Below are 18,344 nucleotides of genomic sequence, written 5' to 3' on the forward strand. Positions count from 1 at the left end.
CGGCGGTTACTATATGTCCAAGATATTCTAATTCTGGTTTGAGAAATTCGCATTTGTCCGGCTGTATTTTGAGTCCGAGTTCGCGTAGGCGTTGCAATACTATCGCGAGGTTGCTATTGTGCTCTTCAATCGACTGTCCGAATATTATAATGTCTAAATATACGAAGCAATGCTTATTTATGAGTCCTCTTAGCGCGGTATCCATCATGCGTTGAAATGTTGCAGGTGCATTCTTTAAACCGAATGGCATCCTATTGTAATGATAGTGTCCTTGTGGTGTGGAGAATGCTGTGTACTTTTTAGAGTCTATGTCCATGGGGATTTGGTGGAATCCGGAGGATAAATCGAGGGCTGAGAAGAATTTTGCGTTGCCTAGTTGGGATAGTATGTCGTCTATGTCAGGTAATGGATATGCGTCCTGGTCAGTTAGTTCGTTTATTTTTCTGAAGTCTATTACAATTCGCCATTTCTGTTTCCCTGAGGCGTCTGCCTTTTTTGGTACTACCCAGACTGGTGAATTGTAAGGAGAATCAGATGGTTCTATAATGTTGTTTTGTAGCATTTCGTCCATTTGTCGTTTGATTTCTTCTTTATGGCATTCAGGCGGTCGGTAAGATTTTGTGTTAATGATTTTATTTTCTTTTAACGTTATTGTGTGTTTAGCAAGATTAGTGCATGGTAATAAGTCGGTCTCTAGATTGAATACGTCGAGGTAGAACAGCAATATCTTTTCGATTGGTTCACGGAGGGTTTTCTCTATATGCGAAAGTCTAACTAAATCTTTAAACGTGGAGACTTGATCATACGTATTTGAATTTTCGATAAAATTAGTCATTTTGGCTGGGCACTCACCACCATTGATAAAGCATATCGTTGTCGGTTTTCCTTCCAGGTAGACTGTTTTTGACACTGCTTGTTTTGGAGGTACGTCGTTTTCCTGTTGCAATAAAAGTATATTATTGTCAAGTTTTAATTGTTGATTCGAGAGTTCAAATTTGAATTTAGATAGGGCTGGCAAACCGAGTATGCCGTCTTCTATAATTGGAAAGTTGTCTTCTACCACAAAAAATTCTAGAGTTTTGCCAAATAGTTTTATCAAAGCGTGTTCGTTGGTTTTAAATTTAGAGTGTCCCATCGAGAATTTCCGTTCTTTTGTTATTCTTGGTCGTAATACGCATCTTCGCTTGAGTATATTAATTCCTGCTCCGCTGTCAATGAGGAATTTATGTCGCTGTCCGTCGGATCGTAAAAGTACTGTGGGTAGTCTTCCTGTTGTGGCGTTAATTCGTAGGTCTGGTCTATTGGTTCCTCTATTTCTTCCTTGTGTGTCTCGAGATTGTGGACTGCTGGTGGTCTCGGAAATTGGCTGGGTGTTCGAAAATTTTTACATTGACTGGAGACATGTCCGATTTGGTTGCATTTGAAGCATTTTAATTGTGTCCTTTGGGCAAGTGGTATTTGTTCGGTTTGTCGGAAGCTTCTTGGCATTGGATTGGGTGTTGGAGTTGGTTTTTTAGTGATCGGATTAGGATTATTGGTTGTTAGTCGTTGCTGCTCAGGAAGTCGTAATCGTTCTATTGGTTTTAGTCGTCGATTTCGATCTTCCCTGAAGAATCGCTCGATGTCGGTGGCTTTCTTTTCGGCTTCAAGGATATTGTATGGTGGATTGGCGAGTAGTAATTGTCCTATTTCGCCTTTCAGGCCTCGGATAAAATCGATCACGGAGTCTTTTAAAATCCTGTCGTTCGTAGCTCGTCTAGTAATTTCGTCACGGTATTCGTTCGTTATACTGTATTGTAACTTATTGAGTGCTCTGCGGAACCTGATGATGTAACTTTGCACACTTTCGTCGTGACGCTGTCTCGTTTCGCGTGGCTGGTCTTGATGTTCTCTAACAGAGTCTTGGGTGGCTACGTTTCGTCTTAGGGCATCGTACAGGTGTCCGTATTCGTATATCGATATATTGCAGATGGCCATTGCGGCTTTACCCGTGATTTTCCCGATTTTGATCATTTTTAATAGTAGCGTGGGTTCGCTACACATGGCTCGTAATTCGCGTACTTCGCGTATGAATTCTTCTACTCCGATATTGTCTTCGCCGTTTAATTGCGGAATACATACTATCGCGTCTTTGGCCCGTAAGCTCGGAGAGGCGAATTGCGGTGTACGGTCTTCGTAAGAGGGATGGTTGAATTCTTCTGTTCGAATTGGAACGCATGGTGGGGAAGTTCTATCTCTCGCGGCAACAGATTCGTCCATAGTAATAAGGGAGCCTAGTTCTGTAGTAGCGTCGCGTCCTATTTTTATTTTAGAGATATTTTTGCCTAATAGTTCTATTTCCGCTGCACGCTTCTTATTTTCACTGTCGGCCGTCCATTGTGTCTCTTCTACACGTTGCGCAAGAATTTCAATTTGTTTTTGTATTACGTCGAGTATGGCACGAATCGAATTGTCCGTACCTCCGTTTGTAGAAACGGTTTCAATAGTTTCGACTTTGTCTTTTCATGATGTGGGCATGATTCTAATTGAGCTTATTGATTCTGAACTACTGTTGCTATTGGGACTCGAAGCGCTTGAGAAACTGGGTTTTCTCACACGGTATCGCGAAAATGAATCCAGATTTTTCAGCTTACCGTAGTAGCTATGACCGTTGAGGAGTCTCAGGGATGTTTCCTCTCTGGTTGGTTCTAGATTCCGAATCTTATTCGTAGGCTTGCTCTGCGCTGACCGTAGTCCTCTCGTCTAGTTTCACCGTAGTGGAACGTTGAAAGTTGCTATAGGGCTTCGTAGTAGCAAAGATTCGCACTGGGTCCGTTGATCCTTCGATCTTCAATGATGCGCGTACGCCGAAATCGTAATTTCGTTTGCACTGAAGTGAATAGATCCTGGCACGGATCGCCAAAAATGTCGTGTAAAATTAAGGTAAAAATAAGGAACTTGTTAATTTCCGAAAAGGAGATTAAGTTCTTTTTATTTTTTACTCAATTTATACAATTTTTTCGGTTCGCGATGATACACATTCGATACTTGGATTAGTTAAGAATTTTTTTATTAGACTGACTGGATGATTTTGAAGGGAGCATTTATATTCTTTCATTCGTTGGAGTTGGAGAAGGTTTTGTTTATACTTAGTGTAAAATTCGGAGAACGGCTGGAATGATCGAATGCCACTCAGGCGGCTGTGAACGGGTGCTGACCGGACGGTCACACGCGATAAGGCGTTCGGAATTTCGGTTTGTTATATACAGTTGCTCGAATTTCGTCTATGACACAGGCATCGACACGATGCTCGTCCTCAGGACGGCGTTTTCCTTCTCGCAGCAGCGGGCAATGCGGTGCGATGTGTCCCTGCTTATGGCATTTGAAGCACGATGTTTTTGGCGATGCGGCCGGTCGGCTTTCCTCCAGGCGTCGGGGGTCCTTCTTCGATTCCAACCTCATCCTTTTGCGGCATTCAGATATCGTATGTCCGTAAGTACCGCAGTGGCGGCACTTGTCCCGGGAGGCGGGTGACCTGATTCGTTTATTTCCGGGGCCCGATGATGACTTCCGTGGCGGAGACGTCCGCCTCACCTCGTAGAGGAAAGGCTTCATTTCTCTTTGGAATTGTTTCACTGACTTGATATCACTCCTGAGAGCTAGTCGTCTAAAGCGTCGATCGCGCGAGCCCATTAGATAGAGAACGTTGGCGGTGGCTACTTCCTCCATTGTTGAATTTCGCCACTTCGAATACAGGAGGGAAATAAGACGGTTTCCGTACGCCCCTGATGATTCGTTCTCCCGCTGTAGTTCCTTGGATACCTTGGTTAACGACGAGGATGCTGTTTCTTGGCCACCGAAGTGCGCGGTGAATTGTTCCTTAAGAGCTGGCCATGTGATCTCTTCGCCATCCATTATTTGCGTAAGCCAATACGCTGCCGGACCCTCTAGGGCGCGGTTCAAAGCAGAATATAGCGCGCTGTTCTTCAGAGGGTTGTCTTTCATAAGCAGGCTAGCGGCTGAGCACCAGGCGGCTGGATCTGCGTTCGCGGTTTCGGGGTTAAAGCGCGGTAACGTTATCCTTCTTACCATGTGTCCCTTCTTCTTCTTTGTTAGCGACCGGATTAGTTCACGTACGATGCTCTTATGATCCAGCATCGACAACATATGTTCGGATCCCACTTCTGATGTCGAGTCTAAGTCCGAATCTGGGCCCGAGTCGTCCTCGTGGCGGGGGCTTTGGACAGGTAAGGATTCTTCACTGAAGCTATCCATTTTCTTACACTGAAGTTGCTTTTATTGACACACACAAAATGTTACAGGGTTGGCACAAACTCACAATGATCACACACTCGCGACGCTAGTGACAATGGTTTTAGGTTTGATAACGAATCCGCGGACAACGAGATGGTAGTCGTACGACTCGCAAAATCTAAGTCGGATTCTTCGTTAATATTCGCTGACCGTAAGGCGTTAATCTTTTTTTGTCGATGAGACCGCAAGAGAGAATGACTTTCCGTCCCGGTGATACCTCAGAGGAAAACTATGACGGGGTGTGTCTAAGGACACGAGGTCATCGGATTCGTCGGGGATATCCTACGTTCGGAAAGTAAGGGAAATTGACGTTGCTGCTAATTGGCCAATCTCCATATCGGTACTTAGAAAAGGATGCTAGCCGCCCTTGAGGGAAGGTTGCTAGTGGGAGACGTCGTTCGTGGAAAAATAGGTCTCTCCTGTCTTCCTGTAACTGGGGCAAAGACTGTGTATCAGTTGAGGGATTTTAGGTTACTAGATATTAGTGTTTATAACGGTCCTCGGGCGTACTGCGATCACGTACTGCGGAGACGCGTCGGCATCTGGTAAACATCCTGCCCGGAGAATAGGATCTGCGTGTGGCGAGCTACGGGACAGAAACCGTTGGAATGTTTACTGTCACGTGTCGCTACAAATCTTTCTTTTAAGGAGAGCTATAGGGTTACTCAATGCCTTTGTTAGATGGAGAGTTCGTCCCGTTGACCGCGGCTACGTTCGGCGACTAATTGTCGCCTTGAGCCCAAGCTCATTGTCACAAGTCTCAAACAAATACAATTGGGTAGAATGACGGCAAATCGTTTAATTACAACTGTGGATTTTAATTACAATGTTTTTATGGGTTTTCCCGAGGTTTCAGAGGGAAGGCACCGGTGTCCTCTTATCTCCGACATACATAATGTAATAATAAACCAACTCTGAGCAAAACAATGTCGCCGCTACGTGTAAACATCAAACAAAGGCGAATGGAAACTTACCGGTATCCCCTCGACCAGTATAATTAAACAAACACGATCGTAAGGTGACCAGTTTCATCCGTCTCCGTCTTGAGCTATTTTATTAACGATTAACACACAGTGTTTAGCTCAGTTAGTATCGCGCGTTTTAGTGAACATTCTTTTAACGAGCAGTATCGAGCAATCTACGGTTGTCTCTGCATTTATAGTTATTTTAAAATATGTGGCGGATCGGTATCAACAGGACGCCGACAGGTCGAGGCATCAACGCGGCGCAACACCTCCCGGGCGATCCGCGGGTACCAACCGCCAACACTAGAGGGCTACGACGACAACGAGTCTGTCTGTCTAACTCGCTAGCGGTCGAATATACGAGCGATTGATATAAATACCGCACCTAGCGAAACTCCCTCTACGTCTAAGGCAGGGACTACCGGGCACAGCCTTACTGACGAGTCCACCCGTCGTCCCGGGACGAAACGCACCACTCTCTCTCTCTTTTCATCCGCCTCAAATATATTTGTCGGTTTCAATATCGAGTAATCTCATCATTAAACTACCACACGACCAACTATCCTCTATAAATGCATCCGGAATGTGTTCGGAAACAAGGCCTACGTGACCATGGCCACGAACGGTGGCGGAACGTACGTGGTGAGACTATGAGAAAAGACAAAGGGATGCATAAGGGAGAAAGACGAATTAGCAGCCAGTGTGAGTTGAGAAGTCAGAGAGTGTGAATTGAGAAGTCAGAGAATGTTGTTAGCGTTGTCGAGGAGTGTGGTCTGCGTGAAAGAGAGCGTTGGAACCGTGGTGACGAGAGTTGTAAATTAACTATTTAGTTGCTTAGTTTATAGCACATTACTGTATTTAGGTCGCGTTAAATAACCATCGATTCCTGTCTACTCCATTTTAAATAATATAAATAAAATCCTACATTAGGTTTATCTTATTTACCTCGTGCGTCCAGTTGAGACTTGATTGCGATTATCTCTCTATCATATATGCAAATTCCTTTCTCAATTAATCATTATCGTGAGGATGCACATAATGCAACTTGCGTCATCATACGCTCATTCTGTGATATTTTCTGTGATTATATCCTGTGATTATTATATAAATTAAATATTGTGAATTTTTTCATCAAGCGTTTATGTGATTTTATGATGTTCGAACTTAATTTATTTAGTGCGGTGCATCTTGAGTATTGCGCTCACTTTGATTTCTTGCTCGATCATTTATTTCATAATACACCCTGTTTCTATGGAAAGTTAATATTTTTGACGCTTAAAGTGAAGCGTCATTTAATGTGATTGTCCCAACGTGGCACACCATAACTTGTACGTTCGTTTTAACATTTCACACATACGCCTCGAAGCTTTATTCTTTATTTATTAAAATTTATAGTGATTTAGTGAAGCGACGCGATCTAACCGTCTCGACGTGGCGCGTTATAAACATACGCGTTCATTTTAGCAGTTCACCGGAATGTCATAAACCTCAATTCTTTACTTATTAAAATTAATAGTATTTTCCATGAATTGGCGTTATGTGATTTTCTTAATATTGCACGCTCGTTTTGTTTTCATTTGATCGTTGCTCTGTTTGTTTTTTCCAATTTAATAATTTAATTTAGAAATCGTTCTTTCCTATTTGTGCAATTATTTTGATGAATTACTATTTTATATTACATTTCATAGCTTATCGTGATTACAATCTGTCGTACGTCATCCGATCGTTTCGCGTGTGATCTACGCTCCACGTTCGTTTTACAACATGTTCTCTTAATAAACATTGTTGGTTTTAATATTGTTTAAATGTTAGTGTTTTATTATTATTTATCGTTGTTCGTTATTAATATTCTAATTTGTTGCTACTAATTATTTATTAATTATTACTATGTTTCAGTTGCATGTCATGATGCGTCGATGCCCTGACGTTTTATGTAAGTAAATAAAATTTTATTATTGCAATTATTCTTGCAAAATCAACGAAATGCGCCATGAATATTCATTTGTTGCAATTAATTTAACTTCACGCGTTACTTTCATTTTCGGGTGTCGCTACAAAACTTTGTTATTTGGATTCTTGATTTTATTATTTTAATCTAGAGTCATATCATTTGACTTGTATAACATACATGAGGTGGTATTTGGTGTAAGATGTCCAAGAAATAATCGGCGGTGTTCAACAATATAATTTATTTGACAATCAACGATCGTCGATTACCACTGACATTCTCGCTTCTGGACCATGCTTGTGTCACGACCGGCTCAGTTCAAAATTGGAGATAAAGAAGTGGCTGCACTCGGCAACAATATATGTGTCGGAGATGAAAGAACACCGGAGCCTTTGGAATTTTGGATAATCCTGCAACATTGTAACCTAGAGTCTACTATAGCTGTAATTGAACAATTGTAGTTATTCAATCCGATTGTAATTGTTCGAGAGTTGTGATAATGAGCTTGGGCTCGAGGCGACAGTCAGTCGCTGAACGTAGCCGCGGTCACGGGATGAACGCTTTGTGTAACAAAGGCATGGAATAATTCTATAGCTCTCCTTAAAAGAAATATTCGTGGCGACACGCGACAGTAAACATTCCAACGGTTTCTGTCCCGTGGCTCGCCACACGCAGACCCTATTCTTCGAGTAAGATGATTGCCAGATGTCGATGCGTCTCCGCAGTACATGTTCAGCTAGCTCGAGGGCCTGTTATAAATCTTAAGATTTAGTCAACTAAAGTCCTTCAAACAGACAAACAGTCTTTGTCCCAACTACGGGAAAATAGGGGAGACCTATTTTTCAACGAGCGGCGTCTCCCACTAGCAACTTTCCCTCGAGGGCAGCTAGCATCTTCTTCTAACCACCGATATGGAGATTGACCAATTAGCAGCAACGCCAATTTCTCTTACTTTCTGAACGAAGGCTTTTCTCGACGAATCCGATGATCTCGTGTCCTTAGACACACCCCAATATAGTTTTCCTCTGTGGCATCATCGGGACGGGAAGGTCATTCTCGCTCGCGATCTCATCGATTAAAGAGTAACATCTTCGCGATCAGTGGTTATTTCACGTTTTAACCAGACTTAGACATTGTGAGTACGTTCTTTTGTTATCCCGTTGGCCGCGGATCCGTTATTGAGCCCGAAACCATCGTCACTAGTGTCGCGAGTGCCGAACCGCCGTGATCAATTGTCAAGACTGTAATAATTCTATCATTGCAATAAACTACGCCTGTGTGTACCGTACCAATGGCTAATTCCCGAGAAGATTCATTTGACGCCCACAACCCTACTCCCAGTGCAAATCCGACATATATAATGTTCAATTCTCGGATAATTCAGGGATCGATTCTTAAGTCTGAAAATCGAGTTTATTGTAACAGTACTTAAATAAAATACAGAGGTAAATAACAATTAATGATAATTAATAACAATAAATAATAATAAATAATAAAGCTTTGTACAAGGTCTACCTGAAAATCGAGAATCGATTTTCCACATCCTAAACTACCACTCTTCCTCTGTCAATCTTCAGTACTCTAAATACTAATTTTTCTCTTATGATTGTGCCTATTTCTAACGCTCGAAATCCTTCTTCTTCTCTAACCGTCCGTCTGTGAAATGACTGTTTGGCAAATCGGTTGTCCGAAACAACAAATAAGGTCACACTATCTGTTAAACAGAGATAGTCCCTTTGTTTATCCGCGTTTGAACTCTTAGGGAGTTTACACCTCACCTCCTCGTGTTGACAATTGCATCGTTAATTGTCCTTTTCATAGGGGACTAGTTTACTCGCATGGAAGATATTCCCTCCAGATTTACGATTACCGTTATCCACTTCGTACATAGAATTTGAGATCCTTCTCAGAATTTTGAAAGGCCCTTTCCGGATTTCCTCTAACTTATTTCTATTTAATTTGTTCCCATTGTGAGTGAAGACCATATCGCCAATTTTAAATTCATGCTCTCCTCTTTTTTTATCATATTTTTGTTTGTTAATTTCGAAGTTTCTTATTGAGTTTTTAAATGTTTCTTCTCTGTCTCTTTCTAAGTCTGTCTTGTTCTCATTTATTCCTTTAGGAACGATTTCAATTCTTTTCCCGTACAGTAAGTAATTCGGAGCAAATCCTGTGACACTGTATCTGGGTGTTATTGTACTCTTCCACACTTTCTTTTGCGATTTTTGTCCAGTTTTTCTTTTTTTTTTGTTTGAATTAATTTTGCATCAGATCCTGTTTACTAGTGTTTGGTTTACTCTTTCGTTTAATCCGTTCGAGGATGGACAGTCTGTCATGGTGAAAATTAGTTTGATGTTCTTTTTCCTTGCGTATTCTTGGATTTCTTTGGATGTCGGTACTGGATATCGTTCTGCGAGGATCATTTTTATAGAGTCGATTTCTTCCATCGAATCTATAAGTTTTGTTATATCATCTGAGCGTTGTGTTTTTGATGTGGGCATAAAAACGGACCTTGAAAAATGGTCAATAAGAATGACATTATTTCAAACGGTTTCTTAGCTGGTCCTAGTTTTGACATAAATCCAATCAGTCTTCTCGTTCTGCTTTTATTCTTAATGCAGATTTCGCATTGTTTGCAGACTTTGTCGACTATCTGATCCATATTTTTGAAGTAGTAGAAAGGTCGGATTTTCATTAGTATATGGTTCCTTCCAACGTGACCGAAGAATTCATGAACCTTCTTTGTGATGTGTTCGCCAAAATTTCGTGAGATGAATATACGTTGACGCCCTTTAATATTTTTGAAAAATATTTCTGACTTTTTGTAAGGTTTTTTGTATTTTTAATATTTTTTTCGTTTTCTCCTGATCTTGAATTATGACCTTCTTTGTAATAATATTCACCACTTTCAGAACGTCTTCTTCATTTTCAAAACTTTCTAAGACGGGGTTCCTGGATAGTGCAGCTGCTTCTACGTTGTCTTTTCCCGGCGAGTAGATGACTTTGAAATCATACTGCGATAGGTAGTGCATTAGGTCTCCTAAAGTTTCATCGGTTCTTGCTTTAATTCTCATTGACTCTAACGGTTTATGGTCTGAGAGCAGTGAAATATCTATCGATTAATCAATGTTTCCAGTAAATCGCCTCTTTAATAGCCAGACATTCGAGGTGGATTGCCCTTTTCTTTGCCTCTGTTGGTTTTAATTTTCTTGAAAAGAACGCAACCGGATGTAACGTCCCGTTGTCTCGAGGTTGCTTTAAGACAGCTCCTAAACCGTTTCCACTTGCATCTGTATAAATGAATACTTCTTTGTTTTGATCGTATATTGAAAGAATTGGACTTGAACAGAGGTATTCTTTAATCTTTTGAAATGATTTTTCACATTCTTCGTTCCAAATAAATTCTACATTTTTCCTTAATAAATTGTGGCGTGGTTCCAAGAATTTTTCACGCGTCTTCTATAAATTTGTAATAAAAATTAATTTTTCCTAGTAGTTGTCTCACGATTTTCTTGTTTCTTGGGCGTTCAAATTCCCGTATCGCTTTGAAGTTATCTCTCCTTGGTCACACACCGTCTTTTTCGATGATATGACCCAGATATTTTACTGACTTTTCTGCTAGCCTACATTTTACCAGTTTTAATCAGAAACCTTCTTGTTTTATAACCTTCATTAACTGCTCTATATATTTGATATGTTGGTCGAATGTTTTCGAGAAAACTAGGATGCCGTCAATATAGTTTATGCAGAATTCTGTTAGGCCATTTCTTCTAAGAATATTTGCAAGCACTCGTTAGAAATTAGTAGGAGAGATTTTTAACGGTAAACATTTCCATTGCCAGTGCCCATTTTGTGTTATGAAGGCTGTCTTCTCTCGGTCCTCTTTTTTTATTGGAATTGGCCGGAACGCTGAATTAATGTCAAATGTTGAGAAGAAATGGCAATTTCCCGCTTTGACTATGATGTCTTCTATTCTTGGGAATGGTTGTGATTCCGGAACTACACTATTGTTTATCTGCCGGAAATCGATACACAGTCTATCTCTCCGATTCGATTCTTTTTTAAAAGCCAGTGTCACTGGTGCTGCAAATGGTGAACTTGATTCCTCTATGAGATCGTGTTCTAGTAATTTTGTGATTTGAAATTTTATTTCCTTCTGATCTGGGATGGAACACCTGTATGGTTTTCCTGATATGTACCTGTTTTCGGTTAGCTTTATAGAGGCCTCTTGTAATTTTCTCGTTCCCACATCGAATTTGTGTTTGGCAAATACTTCTTTGTATTTCTCTATAAGTTGAAATACCCCTTTCTTTTGTGAGTTATTTAAGTGTCCAAGGTTGTCTATAAATTTGTCCGTCTCCATGTCTTCGGTAATGTTTATCTCTCTTTTCTTCTGATTATTCTTTGTCACTTACTTTTTGAGTGACTCTCTAGTTCTCATCTTGTTTTAATTTGAATTTCTTTATGACGTCTAGCCCTAGGATAAGGTCATATGTAAAATTATCATTGCGTACTATATAAACGTCTATTTCCTTTTCTATTTTATTTATTCTTATTTTTAGTCTCGCCCGGCTGCTCGTGAAGTCCTTTCCACTGATAGTTTTGAACATACTCTTATTTTCTGTTATATCTGCTGTTATTTGATCAATAATCTTTTGATTAACAAAGCTTGCATTGGCTCCAGTGTCGTAGATACCTGGGCCAACATCCATGCCGTGCCGAGTGCACTCGTTCCCGTTTTGCGACCCAGTTTTCAGGACAGTAAAAACAAATAAAAACAAAATCACATAGAAGCTTCGCTCCTCCAGCGGTTTAAACCAAAAAATTATATTAAACACGAAAAATGTAAAGCGCCGACACATATTATAGCATGGCTACGTCGTACCGTTGCGTATCGGTACCTTTGCCTAAGATATCATTACATAAATTCACCGTTTATTGTGAATACCAAAATGTATTTAAAATTGTATCTTGGGTTTAATAAACATCTTAAAAAAAAGCACTCGTTCCCGTCAGATCACGAAAGTTAAGCAGTGCCGGGCACGGATAGTACTTGGATGGGTGATCTCCTGGGAACTCCGTGTGGCGTTGGCGAACCGGGTCCGCCGCGCCCCCCGGTGGGATTCGGGCTTGGACGCTGGCGGCTCAGCGCCTCGGGGCCGCCAAGCAGTCCGGTAGGGAACCGGGCTGCCTGTCACAGCGGTTCCCGCGACGAGGCGCGGTGTGACATGGCCGCACACCGCTCCATCAGCGGTGATATTGAGCGCGGGGGGGGGGCGGTTCCCGGGCCTCTCTCGATCGCAGCCGGGACGGTCATCGTGGAGATTTTAGTCGGTTGGAGTGCAACACTACCACGCCGCTTTCCCCAGAAGCGGCCTGGCGTCCATGCGGATTTCCTCCACGTAAATATAAAAAAAGTATCGTAAACACCTTCAACCTCTTTTTGATCATTGATTTTAACTCGCAGTTTTATCAATGGTTCGTACTTCTCCGGGCATTTCAGTTTTTTTCATTCTCATCTGGCGTTCTTGCTTTTTCATTTTCTGAGGTAAATAGTTCTAGTAAATTTATCTGTTTGGGTTTCTTCTGAGCGTTTCTGTTTCTATTTCTACATAATTATATTAAGTGGAATCGACCCGGGAAGTTCAGTGCTTCACAAACAGTGCACGCTCGTTTCTTGGATGGTGGATTTGCATTTTTGTCCAGGTTTATCTTTTTTTCTTGTGTTTCTTTCCTTTTTCTCTGATCTTCGTATTGTCCCAAAATTCCCATTAGGTCATTTGTTGATTGTACAATTTCTCTCTCGATTTTATCTTGGATGTCGATAGGTAATCCAATGACAATCAAATGTATCCTCACGTCTTCAGTCATTTTCCTCTTTACTGCCTACATTAATCGTTCTTTCTCTAAGGCATACTCAATGAACGAACTTGAAAGGTATTTGAAGTTGTAAGCGTATCGTATTGCAGACCAACCTTTATTGTTAAAAGTTTTGAGAAATGCGTCTTTCCAATCTTCCCAGTTGTATCCTTCAGCCTTCAGCAGATTTGTTTGGTACCATTTTGCTGCTGTTTTCTCTAAATACTTTTTTAAACCTTTGACTTTCTCCTCATCACTTTTGATTTTATATTTTCTGCATTCCTCTTCATACTCTATGTTACGCCATGCGGCTTACCATAGATCATATTCTTAACTGTCGATCGCGGCACTATAATGCCGCAGACGGATCGTCGCGGCTGCCCGGCAAACAAACATTGTAGTGGCAAGCGCATGGTTCATTAAGCAGGGCGACCTCCAGAAACGTCGACTCGTGGCCGTTATTTTACCTCGCGTAAAAGAATGTGGCGTGATCCGAACGTAGTGGGGTCGCCTTCCAGAAAAAACGGAAAAAATCGAAAGGCGTGCAGAACTTTTCGAGAAGCCGAACCGTCAACACATCTCATATATCGCGCATTACTTATCAAGCAAAACGCAGTTACATTTCTTTTTGTTGTTCTCTTTATGTCTTCCTAGTTGATAATTTGTTAAAATAAACGTTAATTTATTTGTGTTAATTCTGTGGAATTCATTGAACTACCCTTATTATCCTAATCGAAATAAGGGAATCGATCAGTTCGTGGCGTCAATTATTTAATCGTAACGGGAACTTACAACTCTCGTTGACGTGCTATCTCGCGATCGCGTCTCTCCGCGAACGATCGAAACACTCTGATATCCAGTCTGTGGCTTTTTGAGTTCCATCAAATTGTTTTATGCTAAAGTCTATTTCTTCTATTTCACGTTTATCTCGTTTTTAGAGAGTCTTTAGAAGTCTTTCCATGTCCAAACTGGACTTCTCGATTTCCGTCTTTATTTTCCATGTGGGGGTAATTTCTGCTTCCTCTAGGAAAATGTGTCGGAATACGAAGTCTAAATCCGTATCGATATATAACGCTGCCATCTTGTCATCCATCGTGAGTTTAACGTTTCTATACTGGCCTACCTTGGTTAGACTGTTTGCGGCCTTCTTCACTGTTGGTGAACACAGTGGATTCAACCTAATTTCTCTTACATTGTCCGATTTCAATTTCTCTAACGTTGGGCCCTCTTTACTCGTGCCGTTAATTCCCTTCATCATGGTTTCCATATTGAGTAGAAGGAACTCCAGGCTCTTCATAAGTCCCGCGGTATCCATTACTTCAGGCGTCCATCCTCCTCCTTCATCCGCGGATGATGAATGTTGGTTCTTCCACCGATTTCTTTCCTCTTCAATACTATCTTCCCCTCCTCCTTTAGTCCTGTCAGTTCTTATTTGTATCCGGAGTCATCCCGCAGGGAGGATTCGCTTTTGCGAGTCTATGGGGGCTGGCAAACCCACGTTCCCGCAACCAGGGAGGACCGTCGGGACAAGCGTCCCGCTTACGTGAGTCCTCTATGTACACCGCAAGGAAGGTTGCTGTGGTGTAAGACTAAGTCTTCCCCACGGAGCCTTGGGTAGTAGCGCACCCACGATCCTGAAGCCAAGGGTGAGACCGTCGGGAGAGCCGCCGAGGTACATTTCCTCAACTCCCGCTTACGGTGAGTCTCGTCTGGGTCTGACTGCACGGCGAGCAGGTAAGCCGTGCAGCAGAGACGTGGCGGTACATCCACAGGCGCGGTCCTACCGTTGACAATGAACGGTACCACGGGCGGTCGAGTGTTAGCCCAGAGGGCGTAGCGAACCCTCGGCTCGGCCAATTATGGGTATGGACTCGTGGTGGCAGTGGTTGTGGCCAAATGCTGGCAAGAGGGCCGATTTAAGGGAGACATGGTTCCTCCGAATGGCCTTCGGCGGGTGAGCAGCGTCCCACCTGCTCCGGATACCGTCCCGAGAAGACGGAAGGGCTTGGAAAGCGCCCCGTTCGACCTGAGACGAGTGAGCCTCCTGCGGGCGATTATTTGAGGTAACCCGGTACTCGGTACCGTGTGCGCTGGTTGGGCGTATCCCAACTCCGATGGCTTCTAGGGTTGCCCGGGTGCTGTATAGATTCTATATCTGAAGAAAGCATCCGACACCAGAAACCACACTACATGTATCCGGAATCAGATTGTTACTCTGGTCCATCAACTCCGCTTGGAAGTCAGCATCCATTTCGCTATCCTGTCCGGCTACCTAACTCTCTTCTTATCGGACCTTTCTCTCCTTGCTTTTGGTCCCCGGTCGTTTTTACCGCACGAGAGGTTGCCCTGGAACCGACCATTCTCTCGTCGTTCCTCAGTCGTTTGATGACCGTCGATGCAGGCCTGGGGTGGCACCACGCACAACATCGACGGGGTTTGGGGTTAGGTTCCGAAATCCCCGAGCCTTAATTTTTTACTTTCCAGTTAGCCTGTTCATATTAATTATCAAAATAGAGTAGTCTGGGGGTATAGACAAGTTCGACATAAATCCATTCCTCCTTTTCCGTTTCCATTTCCGTTGCCAACGTCGTCATCAATTCGTTCTTCCATTCTCGTATCCATTTCCGTTGCCAAGGTCGTCATAATCGTATACCAAATATATCTAATGAAAGGACTATTTTCCAATTTCGGGGCAGGCGGTTCCATCACGCTAAGTTCATCGCGCGGTTTTACCATATTTCTTTGCCACTTTGATCTTCATCTTTTGAAAAGTTGTTACGTTTTTGTTTGATTTGTTTTGGTTGTGTTGTCGTTAATTTTTGAATTTAGATTAAATGGTAGCGTTGTCTGATGTTTAATGCGATTGGCAATTAAATTCCACGTTTCGGCTAACCTGCTACGCGCAGGAGTACTGGCACGGGAGAGGATCAAAGTTGGTGAAAATAAATGTTCGCTTAATCCTATTATATTATTAGACAAATATTTTCCACAACAAATATTTATTCTAATTCTAATTGGGTATTGACAGAATTGTCGTTGAGATTTCGAATACTCCAAGTTACAATCGTTGGCGATACCTTTTCACTCTTATTAATTACAAGATTTTAATTTATTTGACTTTCAATAATTTACAAATTGACAAATACAAACACGTCGATTAACAAAACTGACAACAACTGGGAACTAATGAAACAAAAAACTAAAAGCTAAAGAACTAACGGACTAAAGAACTTAAGAACTAAGAGCAAAAAACTAAGAGCTAAAGGAACTAAGAGCTGAAAAACTAAGGAACTAAAGAATTGAAAGGCAAAGGAACTGAGAAATTAAGAGCTAAAGGAATTGAGAACTAATCGCTATGAACAAAGAAATAACTTGCCAAGAATTTGGGAACTGATCGCCAAGAACCAAGGAATTAATCACCAAGAACTGAGGAATTAACTACTCTGAACTAAAGATCTACTTATTTCTCTATCTTCTATGTCGCTACGCTTATTTATAATTAGGTCTACCGTGGAGGAGTCGTCATGTGACGGGTTGTGAGGCTCGAATTTGGTTTCTATACAAATTGTTAAATTTTATTTGAATCTCAAATTGAAACGCCCACTCGCGCTATTGGTAGTTTTAGTCTACGTTACGGCGCGTACGCAGCGCAAGACGTGACATAAGTAATATAACAAAAACAGCTATTATACCAAATAGGAATGGTGCTGAGTAGATAATCATATTGTTCAGTTTTACTACTTCGGGTATATCTTGTTGAGCGTTAGTTTTTCTACAAAATAATGCGCATTGAAAGGGAACTCATGATTTCTTCTTTAATAAGAGTAGGACAGGGGAGGGAACAACAAAATGACAGATATTGAGAACGCACAATAGACAAGAGTTCGTATAGCATAAAATATATCGTGCAGGTGCAAGGAAACAATGAACAAGAATAGAAAGATTGGAAAATCAAAAAAAGTGTCACTTTCTATCACCCAGAAATAATGTAGAAAAATACAGTAGTTTCGTCAGCAGCAGTAAATAATCATGCAACATTAAAATGCGACACAACGAAACCACAAAACAAAACGACATAGTACGCGGAGAAGAATTTATAATTAAAGAAATGAATGAAGCAAAACTGTCGCAGCGCCACAAACTGCTGACACAATGAAGAGATATGTAAAATGACTAAATTGAACAAAGAAAACAACATTACAAGCAGCGAACATAACAATAATAGAGTAAAATATGTCATTAAGCGTAAAACTCAACAGCAAGAACAAAGGTAGCAACACTGTGGGAAGCCAACTATTACAAAAATTAAATGCAATGGTAAAAAGTTGCTAGAATTACTGTAAGAAAAGAAATCTAAAGTCCATACATCACGAAAACTCGTCATACGTATCGGAGTCCGTAAATAGTACCGTCATGGATGATAAGGGAAACAAAAGAAATAACGAAGTATGAACAAACCCACCGATGACGAAGAAAAAGAAAATAACGAATTTTCTGGTAAATCTAACGGTGAACGTGCACAAATCAGGGTCAAAAAAGAATCCATTGCTATGCACGCAACGTATACACCAACGAACATCGCATCAGATAGCCCGTACTATTTACCACAAAATATTTACTAAAATATAATAATACACAATAATTCGCAAATAGAACTAAAACAGGAAAGCATGTAACCAGCTTATTAAATGAACCGTTCCGTTCGCGAAGGACTAAATACACACACAAAATACACACTATACACACTAAATTAACATAAATCACAATTAACTCCAAGCACGTTATGTAAAACTTAGTTACAATGATACGTTAAGAACGCGACTGTTATAAGGGTAGAGACCGGTAAAGATATGTTGACTATTCTAAGGATATAGAATAAGTGAAGTTTATTGGCGATACTGTGTCTGAGGAAAGCTTGGGGTGGGTGTGTCTAAGGACACGGGACTATCGGATTTGTTGATGATAATTTTGGTTAAGGAAGTGAGGGCAGTAGACACCGTCTCCGATTGGATAATAAGACGGTTGGTGGACCAGGAAGGGTTTTAGCCGCCCTCGTGAGAAAGTTGCTAACGGAACATACCAGACGTGAGGAAAAACTAACTTTCCGTGTTAAACTGTGGTAAACAATACACGTAAAAGGAAACCTAAGACAAGAGATACTCGCTTCGTCTGAAGGACCTTAACTATGAAAATTCCAAAACCCTCGGTGGGTACTTAGGACTATTGAGGGTACGCGCCAAGGATGTGCAGACATCTGGGCGCCATGCTGCCCGCGGTGT

The 18,344-nt window shown here is 41.5% G+C and overlaps 1 pseudogene; it reads right to left on the reverse strand.

Annotated features, from left to right (window-relative positions):
• Positions 1-12,876: 12,876 nt before the first annotated feature.
• Positions 12,877-14,158, reverse strand: LOC117211079 (annotated as a pseudogene).
• Between the last annotated feature and the right edge of the window lie 4,186 nt (positions 14,159-18,344).

The sequence above is a fragment of the Bombus bifarius genome, unplaced genomic scaffold, assembly GCF_011952205.1.
Source record: "Bombus bifarius isolate JDL3187 unplaced genomic scaffold, Bbif_JDL3187 scf7180000008216, whole genome shotgun sequence".
In the NCBI taxonomy this organism is placed as follows: domain Eukaryota; kingdom Metazoa; phylum Arthropoda; class Insecta; order Hymenoptera; family Apidae; genus Bombus; species Bombus bifarius.